This window comes from Balaenoptera borealis (assembly GCF_965194805.1).
Source record: "Balaenoptera borealis genome assembly, chromosome: 3".
Classification (NCBI taxonomy): Eukaryota; Metazoa; Chordata; class Mammalia; order Artiodactyla; family Balaenopteridae; genus Balaenoptera; species Balaenoptera borealis.
This window is the reverse complement of record NC_138866.1, coordinates 32,964,078-32,980,827: the sequence shown is the minus strand read 5'-3', so window position 1 is coordinate 32,980,827 and position 16,750 is coordinate 32,964,078. Positions and strand designations below refer to the sequence as shown.

Here is a 16,750-nt window from a genome sequence, read left to right as displayed (position 1 = left end):
TCTTTCATCTCAGTCATTTACTCTCGCAGATGTTTTCTGCAATATAAACAAGAAGCAAAGAATGTTGGGGAGGAGAGGAGGGCGGGAGGAGAAGGAAGAGTGAATCGACAGCTTTGAAATCTGGGCCTGCGGAGGGCAGGAAGCAGGCCCTCGGCAGGGTCCCTACTGCCCTCAGAGAGTGGGCAACCTCGGGTCACTGCACCGGGCCAAGCGGAGGGTCACTTCCCAGGGTGTCTTTGAAAGGAGGCTCTAGAGAAGTGGCCCCTGGAGTGGGTGGTCTCCTCACACAAGCCTCCCCGCTGCCTGGTACCTGACACATGCAAAGCAGCTTCTGGGGCCTCTGGGCTCAACCTGGAGCCGGGCCCTGCTGGGACACACACCTGCCCACCTAGTGCTGCCCGCGCACTGGGCGAGGCCTGGGGGCAGGGATGCTCAGCCTGCTTCCAGCGGTTCTGTCAGCAAGAGCGACGGGAGGCAGGGGGACCCGCCAAGAGAACTGGGATTTGGTTGCACCAAGAGAGGAAGGAATCTTGGGCTGGATTGGGTTGGAGGAGCACGTCGTACAGAGGATCAGGAAATAAACCCAGGAAGTCAGATGTCTCTAAACTCAAAATGCCATAGGATTCCTATTGATGTCAGTAGCTCTTAAACGAAACTCAGATGCCTAAGGGGGCTGGCAGGAACCCAGAGGAGTGAAGCTGGGTGGACTGCCATGACCCGGAGAAGGTCCGTCTAAAGAGGGCCAGCCACAACTCAGTGACAGCCGAACATTTAAGAGAGCCCAGAAATTCAGAGTAAAATCTCCGAGGTTGTTTTTATTCCTAATATTTGCGGTAGTTTAAAACAAAACAACAACAACAAAACTCACTGTCGGCCTCATGAGACATGCCTATGGGCAGTTTTAGTTTGTGAATCACGAGTCTGAGACATTTGCAGCATGTTGGCTGAATAAGTGAATGAATGAACGCTTTCTGTTTACTCCTCCTTCTCTTGACTTAAAGAGATTTGTGAGAGGCAGGTTGAAAAAAAATCAAGCAGCAAGCTTTTATTGGGTGCCTACTGTCTCCCCAAGATAGAGCTAAACATTGTGATGGATTCAGAAAATCAGATGACCTGGTCCCAGCCCTCGAGGGTTTGCTCTGGGGTTGGGGAGACACAGTGACGCAGGAAAGGAGACCCACCCTGACAGTACTTGCTTGTGTGGTACAGAATGTTCAGGGGATGGGGAGAAACCAGGCACCGCCTCCCAGACCTCAGCAAATGGGTGGCATACCCGCTCATTCAGGCTGATGGTGAATTCTAAAACTGGAAGGCTTCTCGCCCCACCCAGGACATTGAGAACCCTACAGAATCAGGACCCAGAAGCACAGAAACAGGAGGCCCTGCCTGCTAAGAAAAAGTGGCCGCCCTACTAGTGCCACCCACCTCCCCACCCCTACTGCCACCAAATTATGGGTAGGGTCTTCAAGGAAAAGTTATGGGCGGGGTGTGGAGAGGGGATGAGCCGAGCACAGGCCATGGAGGAAAGGCTGCCACTTAGGAAGGAGTGATAGGCAGGCCTGGTTCTCAGCAACCTTTGGGAAGGAAAGAGGACAGATTTCACATAAGGGCCCACGAGGTTTCTGGGCACCCATGGTTTCCTGCCAACGTCCGCAGCTTTGAGCTCCTTGCAAGGAAGAGAAGGAAAAGGGAACCAACTCTGGGTTGACCCCGGGCTCCACCCATATTAGCCCCTGTATGCCTCACAACGCGCTGCAGGGCAGAAGACAGGGCAGAGGCTCCCTGAGGACAGGAACAGCGTGTGACCTCTGCTCACCTGCACGGGGCCCACACCCGAGAGCTCAGTGAATTGTCTGAAGTCTGCAAGCCAAACATGGCCAAGAGGAGACTCCAACCCAGGTCGGCCTGACCCCAAAGCCCAGGCTCTCTCCATTCCATTGGGGAAACCTGCATTCCCCAAGGTTCTCAAACAGTTACTGGGTGTGCTCCGTCATCAGTGATCACGGCTGATGGATTGTTGGTGGGAAGGAAGTACAGTTTGCAAACATTACTCATGCAGCTGGGCGTTTGGATTCACCAGAGATCCTTTGAAACAATACAGGCCTCCTTTTCACTCGGTGCCTCAGTGTCCTCTGCATCAACCCTTGGCTGGAACATCTCTAGGGAGAGAGCCCCACGAGCTCACGCCCCACTCTGACCGCCAGCAGGCTGAGCTCCGATCTGCCTCTCTTTAGGCTTCAGCCGCTGGGCACGGTGCTTGCTTTCTGCACAACACAGACAAGGCACCTTGAAGACCTCTCTCTTGTTGGCTCTCTTATCTGCCGCTCCTTTTCTTTCACACGTTCCTCACGAGATACTCTCTCAGACACCCTCCCCCATCCCCAGGCCTCTCCCCAAATGCAGTACCATTTCTTTGTGCTTCTCCTTTCAAAGTGACGCTCCCTCTGGCCTTCCAGATGGGACGGACCAGTAAAGGGTCCAGTAAGAGAAATTCCTCCCTGTCCTCAATGCTCTTCTTCAGTTAATGTCACCTTAAATCACACCAGTTTTCTTGGTAAGCATGCAGGTTGACTCATCTCAAGCTTACCATCAACGTAAACCCACAAGTCTTTCACATCCTCCCATCGGAGATTTTGTAGCTCCATTTGTTTTGGCCCCAAAGTTCCAGATGTACCTTTAACCCTATTATTTTTCATCATATTATATTTAGCCAGAATTCATCCAATTTCCCTGTCAGGATTTGGGGAGATTTTAATTCTTTAATCCAAAGTATGAACTACTTCTAGCCACAAGTGGGTAAGCCTGATCTCTGATGGTTCTTCCTAGTCTCTGATGGAACTATTGAAATGTAAGGGCTATGGGAGAGCTTTGGGACACTGGTGGGACCGTCTGTCCAGGCTGACATTCATCTATCTGTGTTTTAGGGCCAGTCACTCAGCACATCCCCAGCCGCTCTATTTATGCTGTCTTCCAGGCCTCATTGTCCTCAAGAGTGCCATAGGTACCTGCTCTGCTGCCTACTGCAATGCCATAAACTTCCAGCTTAGGAATCCCATGCCCTCCCTAAAAGGGCAACTGGTAGACCATCTCTTTTCTTGGTGACTCCATACTGATTCCTAATGGCCAGCATTTTCTTTCTCAAGTCTTTAGAAGACATTCCTTTACCTGTAGATGAAAGAGATTAGCCCTGAATCCCAAAGAAGAAGCTGCCCTCAGACAGCCAGGCTTGTTAGCTCATTGTTCTGGGCATGTCCATCTCTCCTCCAGATCCCCTCTCCGTCCTTCTCCCCCCGCTCTGTGCCCCAGGAGGCTGACTTTGAGGACGGCATCACTGGGTGCCCTTGCCCTCTGGCTTCAGTTGGGTTCAGCAAATGAGAGGCACCAAGAGAGAGGAGGGTGGGGCAACGTCAGGGGTATGTAGCCCCCTGGTTTCTCTCTACCAGCCCCTACTTGGCTGTGTCCCTCTACTGTCCCTCTACCCAAGACCACAGCTCCTGTTGGGCAGCTCCGTCCTAAGGCACTTTCCCTCATGCCTCTCTCCCTCTGTCCACACAGGCCCTCACTCCTGCCAGCCCTGGAAGGCTTCACCATGTCTTGTTAGTTTCCTTTAACCTTACTCAACCTGTAAGTCCTCCCATTTCTAAATTCTCCTCAATTAACCATTTGGAGTGTGCCATCTCTCTCCTGCCAGGATGCTGATGGATGCACTCCTATTCTGAATCATGTTGCCTAAAGACTTAGGACAACAGTGTTCAGGTATGTGGGGGGTTGTGTAGGTGTCGGTGAGAACAGCATAGTGGTTAAGTGCACAGAATTTGTTGTCTAACCAAATGGGGTTGAATTCTGTCTCCACCATTTTCTCATTTTGTGGCTATTTAACTTCGTGAGCCTCTGCTTGCTCTTCTGTAAAATGGGAGCAGTAATCCCTCCTCACAATTTCATTGCAAGGACTTGATGAGATTATATTTGTAAAACACTGAGTTTAGCACCAAATTATAGTGCATCACTCTATTAATGAGAGCTATCCTAGATTATATTAAGAGAAAATCCATCAGCACCCATAGAGGGTGTTGCTTTGGCACTAGGATGAGCTAGCAGTTTGCCACGAGGTTTTACTAGTTATGGCTACAGGGGAATTTGGACCTCAGGTAATCTGCCCACACACTACAGGAGAAAGAAAACATAAACATTTTTGTTGTTGTTATTTTAGTAGCTGGAGAAGCTGTCAGTTCTATTACTTATTTTCAAGAGAAGGTTTAGCAAAGAATACTCTAGGAGGCTGTTTTTTACATTCTATCTGAACCCCTTTCCTATCCCTTTTTTGGCATGATCTTAAAGTCCCCCAACCACAAAGCACAATTTCTACATGTTTAAGCTCCAGAAATGTGGTGTCCTTTCGCTTGCCCTTGCAGGGTTTCCTCCCACCCCATCCTCCCCCCAATGATGTTCTTACCAAAATAAGGCTCAGAAGAGAATCTCTTAACTCTGTCCAAAAGCTAAGCCCAAGAGAGGTCAAAGGTTCTCTGGTCAGTCACATTTCACCCAACTATTTTTAGCTGGCGTAGGGCGAAACAAGTTTCCCCAAAGATCTGGGCCCTGTGAAAGTTGGAAATTCTGCCAAGATGGAGGAATACAGCTCTCCCTGTTGGAAGAGAGAGAACAATTCCTTCCTTCATCGCCCCAGGGTATCCATTTGCTACTAACAGATCTTCCACCTGCTCTGTCTTGCTTGCATTTGATCACATTGGATTGGTCTGCTTACTTGCTGTTCCAACCCCAGCCTTTACCACTGAGCCTTTCCCATGGAGCTGTCAATGTGTCAACTCATCCTGTGGACCATCTCGTACCACGTTATCCTCCAGCCCCTGTGTTGGAAGCTTGCCGGGTTTCTGGAGTCTCAACCTGGACACACTTCTTTTTCCAGCCAGTGCACCTCACTCCTTGTTTCTCTCTTCTGAGAGCCCCAAGCTCGGCCATGCCCCTCTGTCTTTTCAGCCCCTTACTCCCACATGGCTACATCAAGGGCAAGCATCTTCCTGCCCAGAGATATCTGCCCTTCCACATACTCCTACGTGACCTTCCACTCTCTGACCTCTGTTGCTGGAATCCCTTGAGTTAGAACACCAGAGATGTTTCCATGACTTTTAAGGCTTATATTGGCAAGGCATAAGGAGAAGGGAGTGAGGGACCAAGCTCAGAGTTTCTGCCTGACCCCAGATTGCTGCTGAGGGCAATGCCATGGGAAGGTGACCTCCCCACAGGCCCGGGTGCTATCCCAGTGGGATGACACCATTGGAGACTCAGTGTCAACTCTTCTGTTCCTCCACTCTTCAGGCAGGATACTGGGCAGATGGAAACTGAGTTTCAAGTTAAAGGATGTGGATAGAGCTCCATTCAGTGATTTATGGTCTAGGCCAGGGTTTTCAAAACTGTATAAAGAACTATTCCTGGCCAAGTTCCTTATTAGTCATATGTGTGAAATGGAAACATCACTTTGTCAGAAATATACTCCCCCCTACCTCCTCCCCAGCTATGTCTATAATCAAGTTCTGGAAATAGAGCTGGGTGTTGGGAAAGGGACTTAAGGGAAGGACACTTTACTAATAGAACTTGCATCACCCTGGCAGCGGCAGTTGCACCAAGCACTAATGGAAAGAGATCCTGGGGCAGTCAAAAAAAGGATAAAGCAACTTCATGCTGGCCTTGCCCCCAGAGGTGCTTTTCCATAAATAAATAGATTATGAATGTTTAAGCTTTCTCATTTGTCATTTTTAACTATTCAGCATTCATCTACTCTTCTGGTACCCAAGCCCCCTTTTCTTCTTGGGGAACCCCACCCTGTCCTCTGTTCTCGGTCCATGAGATTCCAGGGCAGCTCAAGAGGAAGCACATGACCCAGGCCTAAGCCAATCAGTGGAACCCGTTCTCCTGGGCATAGTGATTAGTTTAGGAACTGCCATCTGATCAAACAGATTCAATAAGATACCTTGAGGTTTTCCCTAGGATTTCTGGGAAAGAGACTCACTCTTTTCCCTTGAACCTCAAATCTGAGAGGTGTAGGGCCTGGAACTGCGGTTATTTTTCTGTCATGTGAAAACTGAGTCTGAAGCCAACATAGCAGAGAGCAGAGCTGAGAGATGGAAAGTAATCAAGTCCTGACAATATATTCTTTTGGTCCTGAATCCAGTTGTGTCTGATGCTAGCCCTCAGGATCTTTTGGTTGCAGGGACCATTAGATTTCCTTTTCCTAAAGCAGTTTGAGGCAGATTTTCTGGCCCTAGTTGACAGTTATTGTTTAAAAGGACATATATGATTTAAATGGAACTAAAAGAAAGGAGGCAGAGCCAGCACTAGGCCTGTAATTTGCAAGCACAATCTGTGGCTCAGGTGCACAGACAGAGGCTTATCACACGCTTTAATGTGAGGAGAACACACAAGGATGTACTCAGACAGGAAGAGGAAGAGCCCCAGACAGGAAGTTCCCCCAGCAAACACCACCTCTTCAGAATTGAAATCACTAAAACACCATACCATTTCTATTGAGTTTAGTCTGTGTTACACCCCACTTTGTGTATTTAACGCAATAGTAAATACTGCTACTTTAGTAAAACTCCCCCATTTATATCGTTACAACTTGTAATTCCCTATAATTTACTCCTTTTCCTTATGAATTAATAAAAATGTCTATTAATCTGTGAAATGACTTCTAATTTAATCTGACTTCTCCCTCATTGTACTAATCGGAGTTCTTTAGAGAAACAGAACCAATGGGAGGTAGAGATAGAGATAGAAGACAAGAGAGAGAGAGTTTTTTCTTAACTGGCAGCAGGCAGCCTGGATTCAGGTAAGAGTTGATGTTACAGTCTTGAGTCCAAAGGTTGGACACTCAGGCAGAATTTCTATGTTGCAATTTGGAGACAGAATTCCTTCTTCTTCTTCAGGAAACCTTAGCCTTTGCTCTTAAGGCCTTCAACTGACTGGATGAGGCCCACCCACATTATGGAAGGTCATCTGCTTTACTTAAAATCAATTGATTGTAAATGTTAATCACATCCAAAAAATACCTTCACAGAAATATCTAGACTAGTGTTTGACCAGATAGCTGGGCACCACAGCCTAGCCAAGTTGACACATCAAATTAACCATCACACCCAGATTGAGCCAATATTTCCGGCTCATCCACATATCAGTGAGGGTTCAACTCTGGATTCTCAGGCCAATACCAAGGTGGACTCTACAAATAACTTCCTCCTGTCAAAGTTCTATTAGTTCCCAGCATAGAAAATCCATAATGATCACTCAGTTCAGTCTGGACTGAATGCTTTACTACTTCTGTTGCTGTTAAAGTATGTAAATTAGCTCTTATTTATTAAATCTCCCTTGGTTTACTTTTCACTGTTTGCAGAATTCCCTTCCTAACACCATCCCAGAAAAGCACTTGAGCCCTGCCCCATGGCCCCCCAGTGGCTGAGGATGTGACCACTGTGTCCTAGTTGAAGGCAACCCAGCCTTGGGGTGTTGGCATGAGGCACCTCCAGCAGGAGAAAGCATTTGCCTCATGAGTTCTGCCTGTAGGAGAGCCTCAAGTGAAGCAGACATGAAGAAGACATTTCACCTGGCCTGGGTCTGCTAGGGAAACTGACCTGTGGTTCCCCATAAGCACAAGTTACTACAAATCCCTGTGCTTTCAACCAAAGGGCCTCACCCTGCCTTCTGAAGGTCTAGGATACATCTACTTACACTATAAGCCACGTACTTATTTTTATTCTCTCCAGTTACCTGCTCTAGGTTCCATCTTGGCATCCAGACCTGCGTTATGCTCCAGGATGTCTCCTTGAAGCAGCTACATTACTACGCCAGGAGGGAACGGTGGTGGGCGATCAGCAGGCCCTGTCGGTCCACAGTATTGCTCTGCCTACAGCCTCGTAAGAGGTTTTTCTGAGGATGTTCTTTAGGCTTTGGTGCTATGGCTGATGATACCAGGTCAAAGCCTCCAATGATGCCTGCTTATCCCAAATCTTACATTTCCCAGACTCCCTTGCAGTTAGGTCGAAGCCATGTGACTGATTCTGGCCAAAGAGACGTGGACAGAAGTGATATCAGCCACTTTAAAGGCCCTTAAAAGCATCCCAGCAACCCTCCTGTTCTGTCTTCCCTGACTACAACAACCTTGATGTCACAAGTTTCAGATGGCGTAACAACTGAGATGTGAGGGTGTGTTTGTTACTGCAACACAGCCTTGCCCATGCTGACTAATGCAGAGCACAAGAAGGAGTGTTCCTCTGACCCATGGCCCTCCTCAGCTCAGGGAGCCATCTCACAGATGGGGGCTGTTCCCCACCATCTCTCCCAACCTCTGATGGAACAACCTTGGGCATCTGCTGCGCTGATGGTAGCAGGTCAGGAGCAGCATCCTTGTGTCTACAGCTGCCCAGGATCTACTCTGTGCCCAAATCCCTACAGAAAGTCTCAAACTGGTGAAATAATTGAACCACAGTAGGTTCTCCTGAAAAGGCTTTCACAGCTTTGAGCTCGGTTAGAAGGAAAGAAAGAGAGGACTTCAGGCCCTAAACCGTGTGGAATCCTTTCCATTTTAGTTGGAGATATCCTTGCTGGCGTTTAAAAACAGTCTTATCTGTTGAGAATTCATGCAACTTAAAGTTCCTACATTACAGAAAGCCTACCAGTCCTGCCACGCCGTGTGACCCATGCATGTGGGTGGGGCTGCTTGGTATTTTCATACTGTTGGAAACAGTGGCCTTGTTGATCTCAGAGAGTCCCAGATGAAGCTGATTTCGCTATTTTTAATCTCTCCAGAAATAAGCAAAGAAGAGAGGCCTCATCGCAAACAGACTGAACTTTACATAGGAAATACGTAGGTCCCCCGAGGCACCTAGAAAGTGTCTGAAACCCTAACAGCCTCCCTTCCTCCCCGACTCCACGACTCCCCTCTCCAGAGCATGTAGGCCCTGCACCCAGGGAGGCCTGGTAGAGGCAGGAGGGGTTGGAATCAGAACTTCAGCTCTGGCCTTGGACTGCCCAAACCAGCCCAGCCAGCCCTTTAGGGGGGTGGGGGGGGGCGTGGTTTGCCTGAGAAACAGGAAGATATTTTGCCCACAACTTGAACCATGGCTTTGGGAAGGCTCTTTGTTCTCTCATCCCCATTATTTCGGGTTTTCTGGTCCTCCTCTACTCTGCGCTTGTCAAACTCCAGGCATGGGGAGGATTTCAAACAGCACCATCAAGCCTCACATACACACACACACACACACACACACACACACACACTGCAATCCCATTTGCCAGACAGCCCTGGGATTTGTGGCCAAGTATGGCCCAGTAAGAGCATCTAACAGGTCACATGGCCCCCAGCCTTCCCCACAAACTCCAGTGCTAAAGCCCCAGCCAGAACCCTGGGCCTTGCTGGCAGCTCTGCCGCTGTGTCACTGTGGGAGGCGGGATGAGGCCCTGTAGCCTGCTGTGCCTCAGTTTCCCTGCCTGTCAGTTTGGACAACCATGACCACAGCTAATTCTGAATTGTCTGCCTGCTGGTGGGACCAAGCACTGGAGGGGGCTCAGATTTATGGCACGGAAGTCCCAGAATGAGTCAAAGAAGAGAGAGACCAAAATAGATCGGGAGCCGAGGGCCCAGAAAGGCAGCCAGAGAAGATTAGACACGCTGCAGAGAGAACCATCCCTATGACTTTATTGAGGGCTCTTGCTCATAAACAGCCAGTGTGTTATTTTAACTTCCACAGACCAGGCGGATCCTTGCCCAGGATGGGAAGTTTGGAATTGGAGCCATCCGTGGGTCCTGCTGCTGCTGAGGTCACCCCAGGAGCTGGGGCTCTTCCAAAGGAAATCAGCATGGGGCTCCAGGGCTTGGCGAAATGGCTGGACAGATGGACATCTCTGAGTGAGAAAGTCATGGTTCTGAGGCAGGGAGGAGTGGCAAGTGCCCCCCCCCCCCCCCCCCCGCTGCACCTCTGCTGGTGGGAGCAAGTCTTTGTTTATGGGAAATTTCTGCTGAAAAGTCCTTCTTCCCTTACTTTTGCTTCTTGATCTCACGAATCCACGTAGAGGGCAGTGGGCCAGGAGCACACACATGGAAAAGTCCGAGAACTGCTGCCATAGTTCCCATCCTTGGGAGCACCCCGTCCCCAGCCATCCCCAGCCGTGACTTTCCCTCTCACATCCTGACCTCACATCCTCTGTCTCATTACCGCATCCACCTGGCCCTCCCGGGCAATTGCTCCTTTTCATCTTCCCTTTCACGTGGAGAGCAGCGCTGGCAGGTGTCTTCCACCCTCATCTTCCCCTGGAGCTTCAGGCAAAAATGAAACTTGATTCAAGTTTGCCGGCAACGTTGTCCAAAGCCAGTCTTGCCCTTTTGTAGATAGGGGCTCACACATATCTCATTTCAGCTCTGAAGACCCTTTTTTCCCCTCTCACTGTCTGCTCTCAACCAGCCATCCATTTCCCGCTCATCTCTGCTGAAATGCTCCCAGCCAAGTCAAGCCAAGCCAAGCAGCTGTCTGTGGGCTCACAGACCCTCCAAGGATGAGGGTCTCTTCTGTGGCTACCAGATTGCACCCTGATGCCAGCCAGCTCCTGGCATCTGCCACTGGCCCTCCCAAGATGGTAGCCTGGGGAGACACAGCCCAAACCCTTGATCCAGTCTCTTCCCAGTCCAGCTCTGTTGGCAAAATGAAATTCCCTGATGAAGAAAAGTCAGCCTGGACTGCCCATGATGCACCTATGGTAACTGGGCAAACCACTTGTCCTGGGTTGGTCAGTGCTTGGGGGCTTACTAGTGGGCCAGTATAAGGAAGGAGGTAGGAGGAAGAAGTCCAGGGCAAGTGTCAGATCTGGGGACAAGCCATTCATTGCTGGCAACATGTCTTTATCTGGAAAACAGCACACAGGAACACAGTGAAAAAGAAGCTTTTAAAGCCCTCGGTGATGTAACCCCATCCCACCACAGCTCCAGTCTGCTCTGAAGGCCTTCCCCCACCTGAATTCCACCTTGGCCAGACATACAAACCCACCCTACATCCTGCTTATTCCTGCTCTCTGTCCTTGCTCCTTCCATTCCCTTTGCTCACAATATCTATCTAGATTTTGCCCATCTTCTAAGGCCCTGTTCCAAGCCTGCCCTCGCCCCAAACCCCAACCCTTGGCCAAACCTCAGAGAAGCCTGGAGCCCACACCCATCTCCTTCTCCACTCGTGGTACTTTTTTGTCCACTCTACACAGTTTACTTCTTCATGGATGGCCATCCCATATGTTCTCTCTTTCAGATGTGTTGGCCTTTGTCTCCCTGTGTGTCCCCAATCTTGTCCCCAAATTCTTGTCCCAAGGACACCTCCCCAGTGCTCTGAACACTGTAGGGCTTTAGACAATACTTACGGATTTGATTGGTTATCCAAAAAGGAATTTAAGTGATCAGAAAGATACATCAGCTGGAAGAATGATAGAATATTCAGTGAAACTGAGTGTGGGTCCAGGTGGTCCTGCTTAGGGGAAGTGGTGTAATGGGTTTTCCTTTCTAGGCTGACCTCTGATAGTCCTAGGATCCCACAGAGGCCCATGGAAGGTGGTGGTTGGGTGAACCGTGTTCTGCAACCCAAGGGCACCATAAATGCAAAGGAGAGAGCTGAGCAATGTTAGCTTCACAACTCCAGGTGATGAGAACGGTATTTATAGACTCAGTGACATGTTTGAAGCAGTGAGTCCCAGAGGCTAATATTTCAAGCTGGACATCCTGAGACCCTGACGTTCTGTTTTTATTCTCCTCCCCATCCTTCCCTCCTGTAGCCCCTGGAACTTTCCATGCAGTTTGGACAAGAGCATGAAACCTCTATTGTTTCTCAATCCTTACTAGTGCTAGGGAAGGATTGAAAAACTGCTTTGTGGAAGGATGATTGGTGATGAGTGGAAAACATTCTGAGGCCTCAAAATGACATTTGCCATTACACCGAAACTTCCAGTAGAGAATGTCAAATTTCTAGGCAGAGAGGAAGGCCTATCTGCCCTCAGAGAACTCCAAGGGCAACGGGGCTGGGAGTAGGAACAGTAAGTCCTTGTTTGCAGATGAACCCATCTGAGCCCAGAGGGTCCAGAATGTCTAGAGCCACCTATTTAAGAATTTTCTTTCTCTCAAGACCATTTTTATATTGGATAAAATTTCCAGAGGAAAATCTATAAACAGAGGGTGGGAACCTAAAACTACTATTTATATGGCCCAGAATACAAATGGAGAAATCAGTGTTTTCCCTCATAGCAATCTAGAAAGTACTAGCCAAAGAACAAATTACAAACAGCTACACAAGCATTAGGGAAGTCCCATAGATCATAGGGGATGGAAAATAACCATGAGATCATCATGCTCGTCTCCCCAGGGGCCTGGACAGCCAGGATGCAGCTTCACCACCCCCCTTCGGAGAGTGTTTCACCTTTCTCTTGCTTTGGACTGTGAAAAGAGTTCCGGATTCATCGTCCATACATTCCCCCACCCCCATCCCCAGACAGGCAGCACCTACAAAACAGAGCTCCTCATGCTTGGAAATTAAGTCCAGAACATTCTCGACTGTGTGGTTTTCTCGTTGTTTGTAAACAATGCTGGATGCTCACCCCCCATGTTGACCAGCACTATGGACCAGCCAGATCTGGCCAAATTGAAACATCAGATCCTGCTTAGACTTCAGAGTCTAAGCCCGACTTTTAGAAGCGAGTCAACAGGAAAAAAGTTGTACCTGTTTTCATGCCAAGAAAAGCTGATATCCGGCAACGTGGTAAATATATAACCCTGTTGTATGTTATATACGAAAGTCATTAAGAGAGTAAGTCCTAAGAGTTCTCAACACAAGGAAAACAATTTTTTTCTATTTCTTTTTTTCATATCTATGTGAGTTGCTGGATGTTCTCTAAACTTACTGTGATAATCGTTTCATGATGTCTGTAAGTCAAGTCATTATGCTGCACACCTTAAACTTACACAGTGCTGTGTGTCAATTGTATCTCAATAAAACTGGAAGGGAAAAAATCTAGTTAATACTTATCCTCTAAATTTAGGTTAGTCAAAGGATAAAAATGGATTTACTGGTGATGATGATGGAGGGATATGAAGCATACGAGTTCTGCTTTCTTCTCTTTTAAATGAAAAAACAATGTACAGTTGCCAAGAACAAACACAAACTGCACAAAGAAACAAACAAAAAACATTATATAAGTGGAGGAAAAAAGAAAAAGAAACGCAAATATCCTGTACCCAGAAAACAAACAAAAATAATGATCTAAAAATAACTTGAAAACTTTTGTTTTCACCAATGCAAAACACACATACACATACGTGTGCACACACTTTTTTCCCCTCCTAATTACAAAAATAATAAATGCCCAATGCAGAAAACTTGGAAAATACAGAAAAAACACAGCTGGAAAACTATTGATAGTATTTTGTTGTATTACTTTCCAGTATTTCTTCATGAATAGTCACCTATATATGAATAGTATAATATATACCAATGCATAGTATATAGTATATTGTACGTAATATATATTATATTATGCTATATTATATATTACATAATATATAATTATATAAATGAAGAGGGATATAGAATTCTTTACATATGAAATATTCATTCATTCATATATATTCTTACATGTTTATATAAAATTTCACATAAAATGTTAAGAAATTCTCAATTTTGTTTTTTTATTTTTACTCTTAGGTAACATACGTTAATTATAGAAAAATCGGAAACATGCTTGAGCTGAAAGAAAGAGGCGAAAATTATGTCTATTCCTCTCATTCAAGAAAGACCACTTTCGTTTGCTGTGTGCCCTTCCCATTTATTTTAAATATATATTCGTAAGTATGAAATGATATGTCAAATTATACAGATGTAGCATCATGATACTTGTTTGATTTCGTAGGTATGCTGGGGCAATACCAATGAACATCTTAAACTGTTGTATTTTCCTTTCCCTGGGAGTCACCTTGTGCTATGGCTTCTTCTTGTGGAGGGGACACTGTCTGTGATGATGGGCCACTGCCCGGCCTCCAGGGTCCACGCTGACTCTTGAGGAATCCTAAATTTTAAAGGCTTCCTTTTCCATTACAAGAGCAGAGCCAGGAGGTCTGATAACGGAACTTACTGTAAGCTACAGTGCAGAAAAGATGGTAGGCAACCTGACGGAAGTTCCCGCGGGCGGGAGGGGACCGCGGAAAGCTCTTTCGGGTCAGGAGGAGAGGCAGAGGAGGGAGAGGAAGAGGGGCAGCAGTTAGACAAGCCAGGCCTTTCCTGCCCCCCTTCCTTGACATCATATCTTGAGGATTGGGGTGCTTTCAACATCTAGAGGGAGTTTGGGGGGATCTAAAAACATCTGAGTCAGGCCTTGCTTTTCTGAGATATCGCTTGAGGAGATTTCAAGTCTCTTGGGTTCACCTGGCACCGATCCCGCACAGGGCCATAGGATGGGTAAGAAATGACAGCAGGAAGTGGCGTAGGTCTTGGCACATTGGCATGAGTCTCACAGCTCGCTTGGGTGTCTCAGGGATTCCGGATTCCCTTGCAGGCCCAGCACAGTAGCAGAAGCACTGAGAAAAGGCCTGGGGTTGGGACCAAGAGGCCCCAGTTATCTCAACCTTCCACCTTAAGTCAAGGGAGGAGGTGTGTGGTGAATACACTAACTTTCAAATACAGTTCAATTTAAGGGCCATTTATTGAGTTCCCACCTTACACAAGAAAGGCAAAGATGAGACTTCCCCTCAACGAGCTCAGTATTTGGAGAATTGAATTTTTTCTATACCACTGTGGTACACACGTTACTAAAAGTCAGATTAAGGCAGGTGCTGGGGGAGCCTAGATATGGGACCAATTCCACAGATGCTCTGCTACTGCATTGGGCCATCAGCCTCTGAGAGGCTAGCCCAGGCATTGTCCCCTCATCCTGTTTCTATGACCTTTGTCTTCTCCCCTACCCTCCCTGAGCCCAGCCTCATCACCTTCTCAGTCCTCCATCCCAATCTGTTTTAGGCAACTTCTCTTCCACCCCTGCTTCCATGAGTCTCGGGGTGTTCATGGCAGTAGCAACCTAGGGTAGATAGGGCCAGGCCCTGAGGCTATGGTGAGAAAGTCACGGAAATGGGACCAGAATAATAACTGGGGTAGAAAATGGATAATAATAATTATTATTATGATTCATCACTTATAATTAGTCTTACTATGTGCAAGGCACTGGTTGGAGTGCTTTTCATGTAAATTTTGAATTCATACATTTGTGTTAACTCATACATTAACTCATAAGTGAGTTACCATCTAAGTGACATACCATCTATGTGACAACCTATAAGGGTAGTGTGACTGTGAGTCCTCCTCTTAGGGATAAGAAAACCTAGGCACAGACAGGTTAAAGTGACTTACCCAGGGTCACAGAGCTAGTAAGTGAAAGGTAGTACCCCATCCTGGCAGGCCGGCTCTAGATCCTCACAGTAGATGACAGTTGGGGACACCGAAGTCTCTGAGCTATAACAAGGGACATGGCTGCATGTAGTTTGGGAAGGCAGGCTGTCACAAAGAGGTCCCCCCAAATCTAAAACTATCCTTAAGCTTCTGGGAGATCTCCCAGTAAGAAGGGGGTTTAGGGTGCCTGTGGCTCCTCTTTGGCAGCTCTGGAAACTGAGACCTGGGGAGGTTAGGGCTGCATGGCCCACAGTTGCAGAGGCAGCTGCAAGAGAGTGGAGTTTGCACCTGCGATGCACACTATCGGGGTAGAGCCAGCATCCAGGGGGGCATACGTGTCCACACCTGCACAGGCACTTCTGGGGCAAGGCAGGAGTGGCGAGCCCCCCACTGAGGAATGAAGCCAGGGAAGGCGCCCTTTGTCTCGCTCCAGAGTGCTTTGTGGGTGTTCTCCCATGTGCTTGGCACCTGAGCTGCACTGATTGGCTGACAAGCCTCTCTGCCCAGCATCCAGGGACTGTGTCTCCGCTTGCCGGCAGGCCAGCGGGAGGTCAGCATCCACCAGAGGAGCCTGGTTCTTCTTGCAGAGGCACATCAGCCCATTTGGCTTGCTGCAGTGAGTGGTTCCCCCGGGCACCCGGAGCCAGAGGCCCCAGGGGTTCATAACAGATGGGCCTGTGGGACCGGCCACGTCCTTTCAATGCTTTATCTCATTCAGCTTTGGCAGTGACCCGGTGGAGGAGCCAGGCATGCTCCTCTCAGTGTCACAGATGAGGAAACCGAGGCTTAAGGTCAAAGCTAGAAAATGAGGTTTCGGGAACCTCAAATGAAATCTCCTGGCCCCTGTAACAAACCGTCTTCATATATATCTTCACATATACCATATTGTCCTGAGCACCCACAGCGTTTAAAACACCAAGCAGAACAGGGATCTTTGGGCCTAAATCGGCCTGGTGCTGGGACCCAGTTCGGGGGTCAGACTTAGGCCTCCTAAGTGGCAGGTCCTTTACACTTATTATCTTATTTAAACCAACCCTTGCTGCAAACTTGTGAACTAGGCATTATCGTCCCCATTTGGTAAGTTAAAAACAAACAAGACTTCAAAAGGTAAAGTAACTTTACCAAAGTTACATAAATGATAAGGTTAGATTTTTAACCCAGGTATGTCTGACCCCAAAGTCTGTGCTATTTCTCTTTCTCCATCAAGTATCGATACAAGCTTAGCCATTTATGTAGAAAGAGAAACCTTGGGCCAATAACTTAATCACCCATAGCCTTGG

At 47.7% G+C, this 16,750-nt stretch overlaps 1 long non-coding RNA gene across 1 annotated transcript in view; it reads right to left on the bottom strand.

Annotated features, from left to right (window-relative positions):
- Positions 1–3,294: 3,294 nt before the first annotated feature.
- LOC309625222 overlaps positions 3,295–16,750 on the bottom strand; it is a 33,523-nt gene continuing 20,067 nt past the window's right edge. The window contains exon 3 of the long non-coding RNA XR_014242397.1: positions 3,295–10,907. This is a non-coding gene — a long non-coding RNA (uncharacterized lncRNA). The remainder of the gene's footprint in view (positions 10,908–16,750) is intronic.